Here is an 11,641-nt window from a genome sequence, read left to right as displayed (position 1 = left end):
AGCACGCCCTAAGAACGCTAGCGCACCTTAGTAAAAGACCCCTTGAATGATTAGCACAGAAACACCTACTCTCCATTCCCAGACATATGTCCTTAGCCCAAAATCAAAAATATATTTTAACGTATGGACAGTGAGCACATTTGGAACTTGCCGTGGGATGCTCAAGTGCGCCCCACGGGATGATCTTTAACTACTACTACTTATCTTTTCTATAGCGCTACTAGACATACGCAGCGCTGTACACTTGAACATGAAGAGACAGTCCCTGCGCGACAGAGCTTACAATCTAATTAGGACAGACAAACAGGACAAAAAAGAGATAAGAGAATATTAAAGTGAGGATGATAAAATAAGAGTACTGAACAAGTGAATAAGGGTTAGGAGCATAGGAGCCGACTCTGTGGGTGCTTGAATACCCCCAATATTGCATAAATTCCTTGTATGTGTCCAGGGAGGGGTTATCTCCACTGGGGTTAGCACCCCCAATAATTTAAAAAAGGTGGCTCCTATGGTTAGGAGTTAAATCAGCATCAAAAAGGTGGGCTTTTAGCCTAGATTTGAAGACGGCCAGAGATGCAGTTTGACATACCGGCTCAAGAAGTCTATTCCAGGCATATGGTGCAGCAAGATAAAAGGAATGGAGTCTGGAGTTAGCAGGGGAGGAGAAGGGTGCAGATAAGAGAGATTTACCCAGTGAACAGAGTTCCCAGGGAGGAGTGTAGGGAGAGATGAGAGTGGAGAGGTACTGAGGAGCTGCAGAGTGAATGCACTTATAAGTCAATAAGAGGAGTTTGAACTGCATGTGGAAATGGATATGGAGCCAGTGACGTGACTTGAGGAGAGGGCTAATATGAGCATAGCAACCCTAGTGGAATATAAGTCATGCAGCAGAACTTTGAACAGATTGAAGAGGAGAGAGATGGCTAAGTGAGAGACCTGTGAGAAGTAAATTGCAATAGTCTAAGCGAGAGGTGATAAGAGTGTGGATGAGGATTCTGGTAGTGTGCTCAGAAAGGAAAGGGTGAATTTTGGTGATATTATAGAGAATGAAAAGTCAGGTTTTAGCAGTCTGCTGAATATGTGCAGAGAAGGAGAGGGAGGAGTCGAAGATGACCCCAAGGTTACGAGCTGATGAGACGGAAGGATGAGAGTGTTATCCACAGAAATAGAGAATGGGGGAAGAGGAGAGGTTGGTTTAGGGGGAAAGATAAGAAGCTCAGTCTTGGTCATGTTTAGTTTCAGATGGTGGTGAGACATCCAGGCAGCAATGTCAGACAGGCAGGCTGATACTTTGGCCCGGATTCCTGCTGAGATTTCTGATGTGGAGAGGTAGATCTGGGAGTCATCAGCGTAAAGATGATACTGAAAACCATGAGAGGAGATCAGAGTACCAAGGGAAGAAGTATAGATGTAGAAAAGAAGAGGTCCCGGGACATATCCCTGAGGTACACCAACTGACAGTGGGATAGAAGTAGAGGAGGATCCACCAGAGTATACACTAAAAGTACAATGGGAGAGATAAGAAGAAAACCAAGAAAGAACAGAGCCCTGAAATCCAAGTGAAGATACCTTATCAAGGAGTAGGCTGTGATCAACAGTGTCAAAAGCATCAGACAGATCGAGAAGGATGAGGATAGAATAGAGACCTTTGGATCTGGCAAGGAACAGGTAATTGGAGACTTTAGCAAGCGCTGTTTCAGTTGAATGAAGGGGGCGAAAGCCAGATTGAAGTGAATCAAGAACAGCTTGAGATGAAAGAAAGTCAAGGCAACGGTGGTGAACAGCACGTTCAAGTATCTTGGATAGGAAAGGGAAGAGAGAGATGGGGCGATAGTTGGAAGGACAGGTAGGGTCTAATGGAGGTTTTTTAAGGAGTGGTGTGACTACGGCATGTTTGAAGGCATCAGGAACAGTCACAGTGGACAGTGAAAGATTGAGGATATGACAGATAAAAGGGATGACAGTAGGAGAGAGATAGTATTAAGTAGATGGGTGGGAATAGGATCAGAGGAACAGGTAGTTAGTTTCGAGGAGGAAAGAAGATGTGTAGTTTCCTCTTCAATGATTTCAGAAAAGGGAGGCAGGGGTTGGATGGTTGAGAGAATGGACTAAGGGAAGGAGAGGTGGAGGTGATCTGGTTGAGAATTCAAGTTTAATCTTGTGAACCTTATCATGAAAGTACTCAGTGAGAGTCTGGGGAGAAAGTGAAGGGGGAGTTGGAGGTGAAGGCACTTTGAGTTCAGTGTGGCAAAGAGACGTCGAGGGTTTGAGCCATTTGTCAACTGGATGTAATAGTCCTGTTTGACAAGTAAAAGAGCAGACTGGAAGGAGGTCAGCAAGAATTTGAAATGTATGAAGTCAGCATTGGCACGGGATTTCAGCCAAAGGCGTTCAGCAGAGCGGGCACAGGAACATAGGTAGCGGATTCTAGAGGTCAGCCAAGGCTGGGGTTTGGTACATTTTACAGAACGGGGAATGGGAGGAGCGAGAGTATCCAGAGTAGAGGAGAGAATAGTATTATAGGAAGAGACAGCCTCATTGACAGACTTGCTGTGGTACACATGCACTAGCACTGACTGCAGCTTAGTAAAAGGACCCTTTAATGTGCAATTCTATAAACGGTGTCTGCGTTTACATGTGTGAGGGTACAGAATACCGGGACTTTCCCTGGTAAGTGTGCAGAGCACGGCAGCTAGTGATGCTCTGTAAAGGGTTGTTCATATGGGTGGGATATGGGAGGGGCACAGGTGGTGCTGCCACTAACATGCCATATTCTGTGCCCCTCACCACATTTAGACGCTCACAATTACATCAGGTCTGTGGCTGGCATAACTGTAACCCCTAGATTTTACCCACTCCAATGCGAGGTTTCACTGGTAATTTTATAATAGAATCCAGGCTTCGAGATGCTGGAATAATAATTTATAGTTTAGTTTATAGTTTATTTAGACTTTACTAGACTGCTCTAGTTTCCAATGCAGAGCAGAGTGGTTTACAAAACTGCAGTCTAAAGAAATCAAGAAAGCAACAACAATTTTGATAGTAAAGTTAACCATTCATAGAAAGAGCAGGGGAAAGGGACAGGCAGAGAGGTTGATAAAGTAAGATTAAGGTTACATCTCATGCTGGAAATCCTGTCAGCCCGGGTGCTTGAAAGCAAAGGATTTCTGAGATGAAAGTGGGAGAGAATCCCCCCCCCCCCAAAAAAAAAAAGGAGAAAAGAAGAAAAAAGCACTATCAGGTGAATTTTCAAAAGAGAAGGTCGCCCATCTTCTGACACAAATCGGGAGATGGGCGTCCTTCTCGCAACGTCACCCAAATCGGCATAATTGAAAGCCGATTTTGGGCGCCCTCAACGGCTTTCCATCGCAGGGATGACCAAAGTTCGTGGAGGCATGTCGGCAGTGTAGCGAAGGAGGGACTGGGGCGTGATTAAGAGATGGGCGTCCTCGGCCGATAATGGAAAAAAGAAGGGCGTCCCTGACGAACATTTGGGTGACTTTACTTGGTCCATTTCTTTCACGACCAAGCATCAAAAAGGTGCCTGAACTGACCAGATGACCACCGGAGGGAATCGGGGATCACCTCCCCTTACTCCCCCAGTGGTCACTAACCCCCTCTCACCCTCAAAAAAATCTTTAAAAATACTTTTTTTGCCTGCCTCAAATGCCATACTCAGGTCCATCGCAGCAGTATGCAGGTACCTGGAGCAATTGTAGTGGGTGCAGTGTACTTCAGGCAGGCGGACCCAGGCTCATCCCCTCCTACTTAATGTGGCAATTAGCCTTTAAATGCCACATTAAGTAGGAGTTTCCCTTTTGAGGCTTTTTCCTCCATGTTTTCCATTTTTACATGTTTTCATTTCTCTCATTGCTGGATAAGAGTATGATCTATGCAGCCAGATATTAAAAGCTGAAATAGAGGCGTGATTTTCTGAAGGGGATTATATAGTTGAGTACTTAAAAGACTGCCATGCAGACAATTACTGCTGGAGCCCTTACTGCTTCCTATTTAGGAGGCAGTGAGGGCTCTGGCGGTAACCCAACAGTAATTGGCCAGCTTACGGCACTACCCGATTACCACCAGGCAGGTCCAGTCCCCGTCCGCTAGCGCCAGAAATGGCGCATGGCAGGCCCAGAACTATCTTTTCATAAACAACTTGGAAACAAGTATTTCAGTAAGTTTATAAATAAATGAATTTATAAATGAATTTATAAGGAGGAAAAAAGCCCCGAGAAGCACCTTCACCCCGCAAACCAGGCGGGTGGAGGGCTAGGACTTCTTCATCATCGGCAGAAACCTCTTGTTGTTCTTCAACTGCCTTCCTTTTCAACATCAATTTATAGCACAAGTTTGCTTTTTGTTTGATTGACATAAGAGGTACTTAGCTTGATTGACATAAAAGGTACTTAGCTTAAGAGACAATTCTTTTCTCTAGGGCTCCTCCGTATCTCTGACCCAGAACTATCGCCAGGCTCCTGGGCAAGCCCAGCGTTAGGGCCGATTTGCAGTGTGCAAAGCCATTGACAGCCCTTCCGCATCTTCATGAAAGGGCCCCTAAGTGTGTGAAACAAAAGAAAAATATGTGAATATTGAGAAAATGTCTGAAAATTCTGACAATGAAGCCACCTGTGACCATCTCTAGCTATTACCTGTGAATTCAATCAGACATGTTAGCCATTTCTATATCCCTCAAATGAAAAGCACCTTTGTAAACTATCATCTCTTATCTCTTTGAAGTAAGAAAAATGCTGTGTAACATAACTTAATAATATTTTAAACTAGTGAGTCATTTTCCTAGGGTATGTTTGTACTCCAGGGTGTCTTAAAACACTACCCCTGAGGAGTAAGCATAAGAACAGACGCCACATCAAGGGATTCTCATCAGTTTCCCCTCTGGGATCATTTGAAAACCACACCACTCTGATCAAGTTTGACATTATATGTGCCAGAGGGGAACCTGATGAGTACCATCTGATTTTTATTCTAGGATAAGCAGCAGAAAATCTGTTTTACTGTTCTGGGATCTTGCCAGGTACTTGTGATCTGGATTGGCCACTGTTGCAAACAGGATACTTGGCTTGATGGACCTTCAGTCTGTCCCAGTATGGCAACGCTTATGTTCTTATGACTTTCCCCTTGCTTCTTCCAGGTTGGAGTCTGCTAAAACCCCCTGGAGCCTGTTAGTAGATAAACAGAGATTGGGAAAGGAGGTCACTGGATCTACTTTAAATGTTTGAGAGGTTAGAGCATTTTCCTAAGTATTTTTCTATTTTCTATTGCCAGAACTCGGTTCAAACTGCCACATTGTTTAATTCTGTGGAGTATGTTTTATCCATGGCATTTGTACCACTTTGCAATTGGAAAGTAAAGACTTTCTCTTTAGAAACTGCTATGGGTACAAAAATACCCCAGGCATTCACAGCTGCTTTTTCTGTGGGTGCCTTTTCCATGAAAATTAATGTGCATAGATCTGAGAACTTCTGTACCTGAAATTTGATGAGCATATCAAACTAATTCCATACAATGTTTGGCCACAAACTTAAAAACATAAGAATAGCCATACTGGGTTATACCGATGGTCCATCTAGCCCAGTATCCTGTTTCCAACAGTAGCCATTCCAGGTCACAAGTACCTGGCAGAATCCCAAAAAGTAACAATATGCGGAATCGCAAAGAGTAACAAGATTCAATTGTACTAACTCTGGGGAAAGCAGTGGCTTCCCCATGTCCATCTCATTAACAGAAAATAGACTTTTCCTCCAGGAACATGTCCAAACCTTTTTTAAACCCAGATACGCTAACCACTGTTACCACATCCTCCGGCAACAAGTTCCAGAGCTAAACTATTTGTTGAGTGAAAAAATATTTTCTCCTATTTGTTTTAAAAGTATTTCCTCAAGTGTTCCCTAGTCTTTGTACTTTTTGAAAGAGTAAAAAACCAATTCACTTCTACTACACCACTCAGGATTTTGTAGACTTCAATCATATCTCCCCTCATCTGAAGAGCCCTAATCTTTTTAGCCTTTCCTCATACAAGAGGAATTCCATCCCCTTTATCATTTTGGTCACTCTTCTTTGAAACTTTTCTAATTCCGCTATATCTTCTTTGAGATACGTTGACCAGAATTGAACAAAATACTCAAGGTGAGGTCACACCATGGAGCAATACAGAGGCATTATAATATTCTTGGTCTCATTTACCATTCCTTTCCTAATAATTCTTAGCATTCTGTTTGCATTTTTGGCTGCCACTGCACGCTGAGCAGAAGATTTCATCATATTGTCTTCAACGACACCTACATCTTTTTCTTGGGTGCTGACCCCCAAAGTGGACCATAGCATCAGGTAACTATGATTTGGATTATTCTTCCTAATGTGCATCACTTTGCATTTGTCCACATTAAATTTCATCTGCTATTTTGATACCCAGTCTTCCAATTTCCTAGGTCTTCCTGCAATTTTTCACAATCCACATGTGTTTTAACAACCTTGAATAGTTTGGTGTCATCTACAAATTTAATTACCTCACTTATTCCAATTTCCAGATCATTTATAAATATGTTAAATAGCACTGGTCCCAGTACAGATCCCTGTGGCACTCCACATATCACCCTCCTCCATTGAGAGAAATGGCAATTTAGTCCTACCCTCTGTTTCCTGTCCAATAACCAATTCCTAATCCACAACAGAACATTGCACCCTGGAGTCTCTCATGAGGAACTTTGTCAAAAGTCTTCTGAAAATCTGGATACTCTACATCAACCAGCTCACCTTTATCAACCTGTTTATGTCTTCAAAGAAATGAAGCAAATTGGTGATACAAGACTTCCCTTGGCTGCATCCATGCTGACTCTGTCTCATTAAACTATGTTTACCTATATGTCCCATAATTTTATTCTTTATAATAGCTTCCACTATTTTACCTGACACTGATGTCAGTCTTACCAGTCTGTAATTTCCCGGATCACCAATGGAACCCCTTTTTAAAAATTGTGGTTACATTCGCCACCCTCCACTCTTCAGGTACTATGGATGATTTTAATAACAGGTTACAGATTACAAACAGCAGATCAGAAATTTCATGTTTGAGTTCTTTCAGTACCCTTGGATGCATGCCATCCAGTCCAGGTGATTTACTACTCTTTAATTTGTCAGTTTGGCTCAGTATGTCTTCCAGGTTCATAAATATTTTATAAAATCTCAGCTGGTGATTGGGGCTATGATTCTCCATGTGAAACAAGTCACCAGCTGAGATTTTATAAAATATGTGTAACCATGGTCCACTCTAGACAGTCCTGGATGCTGGCTAAGTTCTTTGGGTCAGCCCCTGACCAGGGCTCTCTTTGTGAGCTGGGCGCAGGCTGTGATTGTGCTAAATCCCAGGGGTTTTGCCACCACCTTTTCCACTTTAACACAGTCCCATCCCACCCAGCAGAACAACCTGGGGCTGCAGTTTGTCTTCTCCCTTGCCAGGCAAGCATTCCACTAGGCTTTTCCCCAGCTGCTGGACTGTATCCAGGACCAGACCTCCCTGTCCATTCGTCTTCCTCAGAGGTGCGGTTTCTATCTCTCCCTTCCCTGGAGCTGCCTCCTCACTGCGACCTCTGTTTCTCAGCCAAAGTCAGTCTCCAATTGCAGCCCCTGCTTCTGATGCCGGGCAAGATACTCTCTCACTCCATGGGTCCTGGCAGGGGTGTAGGCAGAAGCTTTTATCCCATCCAAACCCCACCCTCATGCATAAGAACACTGTCAATCATATTTTCATAACATTCACAACTGTATCAGTCTCCCAACTCCACCCACCTTAGGCAGCTTTGCTAGCTCCCATCAATATAGCAACCCCCAGGGGGTTACATATTTATGAAAAACATTGTATGGAATTAATAAACCCCTAATTGCAGTAAGTTTGATATGCTAAGTGCAGGACTGGTCTTAGGCAGGAGCAACTGGTGTGGCCGCACAGGGCCTTGTGCTCCCAGGGGCCCACGCTGCCAACTAGAGACCTGCACAGCAGATCCAGCACTGATCCCTTCCCTCCCCAGTCCACAAAAACCTGATTTTTCTTTGTTGTGCTGGCATTGGTAACGGGAACAAGTTGTCTGGACTGACCCAGTCCTTCCCTCTACAGCATCCCACCCGTGCTTAAAAAGGAAGATTACATCATAGGGGCGGGATACTACAGAAGGAAGGACTGGTCAGCCCAGACAGCCTGTTCCTGTTGCCATTGCTGGTATCAGCACCAGCAAAGAAGTCAGGTTTTTATGGACTGGGGACTGAGGGGGGCCTGAGAAGTTGCAAGACTCTGGGGGGGGGGGGGGGGCAGGGGACAGGTGCTGGACTGAAGGGGAAGGAAGGGAGAGGTATTGGATCCACAGCAGAAGAGGACAGGAAACAGAGGGGAAAACAGGGGACACAGAGCTGCTGGGCTATAAGGGGGAAGGAGAGATAAGAGACAAGAAGTGCTGGACCATAGGGGTGGAGGAGAAGGGAGAGAAGACAAGTAAATACTAGATCATAAGGGTAGGGAGAGGGGACAAGGAGTTGATGGATCATTGGGATGGAGGGGAAGGAAGAGAGGAAAGAGAATTACTGGACCTTAGTGTTGAAGGAGAGGTAAAAGGGAATTGTTGGACCATAGGGGTGGAGAGGAAGGTTGAGGGGACAGGGAGTGTTGAACCATAGGGATGGAAAGGAAGGAGGGGGACAAGGAAATGTTGGACTATAGGGGTGGAGGAGAGAGAGGGTTGGGCAGGACAGATAGATGGACTACAATTGTGAGTGGAGAATGAGAGAGAGGAAATGTTGGGGTAGAAGAGTATAGGAAGGAAGAGGGAGGGGAGATGCTTGGCATGGTGGAACCATGTAGGAGAGACCATCAGGGTTCTCAGGGGAGATACGTGAGAAAAGGATGGTGAGTACAGAGGGTAGAAGTTGCAAGTGCACAGAAGCTGGAGGGACCTGAAGCCCTGTCTTCCCCCCTCCCCACAAAAAAAATCACAAGAAAAATAAATAAATGACAAGGAAGAAGTCAATATTAGCCAGTAATGTATTCCTTAACTGCACAAATACTGCATATGTACAGAAGAGCTTCATGCTGAGCCTGACAGTCATATGACTGTATTGTGAACATGCATATTACTTTTCCATAAGAGCATGGCCAGTTACCTCATGTACACAGTGCTGCAGACTGATTCTGTTACAAAATTCACTAATAGGTGACAATTTCTCAGGGAATGGCATCTCTCGTAGAATTTCTCAAAAGGTTGGTTACCAACTTTATCTGGGCGTAAGATGTCCCCCCCAGAATAGTTAAACACTGCACAGAATATCTGGGTATAAAACTCCCCCTAAACACCACACAGAATAACTGGGTATAAGATTCCCCCCCCCCCCTAAATAGTTAAACACTGCACAGAATATCTGGGTGTAAGATGCCCCCCCTAGAATATTTAAACACTGCACAGAATAACTGGGTACAAGATTCCCCCCTAAATAGTTAAACACTGCACAGAATATCTGGTAATAAGATGCCCCCCAGACTATTTAAACACCACACAGAATATCTGACCATAAGATGGTGTCAGAAGTCATCCAGGTACCACCACCATTTACTGATTTATTCAGGTAGGTCATACTGTGGCCTCTTCAGAACAGCTAAAAACTGAGCCCAAGATTCATGACAAAACTATATTAAGGCCCAATTTACAGGATATGTTCAGTTCTGGCAGTATTTTACAAAAGGCTCTGGCAAACATGAAGCCTTTTATAAAATATCTGCTGCCACTTGCAGTGGGAGCAGCTGCTTCACAAATATATATGTCGAATTGTCAGCACTTTTACTTGGAAGCAGAAATTTCACAACTGCCACACGTGACTGGTGCTGCCCTATTTTATAATCCTAGGCTTGTAAATGCCACCAATTAAATAGTGAGGGCACAATTTTTCTTTTTCATTGCTCTGGAGGGGGAATTGTTGGAATGTAATTGTATTTTACATGCATTGCCTGTCACCTATTATTTCTCTGTGATTACTCTGTGACCTCTGATGTGAATTACTTAGAGAGGTCACACAGCTATGTAACTTCCTGTGGGGGTTAGACACAGCACATGCAGCACATGGAGCACATGGAGCTCATGTTCTCTCCTAACCTGAGAGGATCTATGGTGGTGTGAGCATCCATTACCATCTAAGCACATGGAAGGAGCTGATAATACAAATGTATAATAATATGTATATATAAGCCTGTCTGATTATAATCTAACTACAAACTGTGAGTAAACAGATGTTTTGTTACTTCAACTTTAAAGTGACTCAGCAGTGAATTATTCAGGGGTGAATGAGAGAGAGATGAAGAAAGAAATTAACATTTCTAAAGCTGAAGCTGTGTGTACTAAAATCTGCTAATTATTTACTACAAATAATCCAACAAAAGGGTTATGGGCCCAGGGCCAGGAATTGAAAAAGAAGAGAAATATTACCAGGCAGAAAAAAAGGCCACATTTTTCTCTTAAGTTTTAAAGGAAAGATTCAGTCTGTCTCTCTCTCCCCCCACACAGCAGACAGAAGGCTAAGAAAATGGCTGAGGGAGGAAATTTACCATTTTTCTATTCTCTCAAGGTGCCTAGATTAACTGAGTTTAATTATCAGCAGTGGGAACTAAGATTCATATGTCTCCTTCGAGCAAAAGGATTAAACATATGCTTAGACCAAGACAGAACAGCTGAAAATATGGCTGAATGGGACAATGCAAACTATTATGTGAAGTGCATGCTTTTGGAAGCTCTCTCAGAGAAACAAGCCATATTAGTAGAGGGAAAAGATACACCAAAGGACATTTTATATAAACTGAGAACTATGTATGCAACTACATATACAAAGCAGCAACCAATTTGGTTGGCAGAGTTGAATGAAACCAAATTAAGGGATAAAAGTAAATGTAATGATCACATTATGCATCTTATGTCTTCATTTCAAAAGTTAGAACTTTCTGGAATTCCCATGTGTGATGCATTGAAAAGAGCATTTCTTTTTACCTCACTATCAAAGAAGTTTGATGTTTTTAGGTCTGTAAATGAGGCCATTGAAGGGCAATCTTTTGAACAGACAACATCAAAACTAAGGCAGGAATGCATAATAAATGATTCTGAGGAGATGTGTTCTCAAAGTCAGTCAGAGAGAAATGAAACAAATTTCTTGGCAAAGAACAGAGGAAGGCGGAGCTATGGGAAAACTCCACCCAAGGGCAAGCTGATTTGCTACTCATGTGGAAAGGAGGGACATGTATCTAAATGGTGTAAGGAAACACAAAACACTCCCTCTAGCTCACCTAAGCCAATGGAACTAAAGAATTTTCAAACCAGGAAATGTATGAAGGACAAAGATAAACACAAGGGTTTTCTAATGGCAGAAAAATCTTTGACTATGGTAAATAATAATTCAAATGAAAGTACTTGGATTTTGGATTCAGGGAGCACATGCCATTTAACCAATTGTAAGAATTTCTTTCAGGAAATGTGTCCAGAGGAAGGTATTCTTAAAACTGCAAACGCAGGGACTGCTAAGATCCAAGCAAAAGGTATTGGATTCTTAAAATGCAAAGTGTCTAATGAAGTTAAAGAAATTCCTGTAAGTGATGTCT

Source organism: Microcaecilia unicolor, chromosome 8, assembly GCF_901765095.1.
Source record: "Microcaecilia unicolor chromosome 8, aMicUni1.1, whole genome shotgun sequence".
NCBI classification, from domain to species: Eukaryota; Metazoa; Chordata; class Amphibia; order Gymnophiona; family Siphonopidae; genus Microcaecilia; species Microcaecilia unicolor.
Note: the sequence above shows the minus strand (reverse complement) of the source record.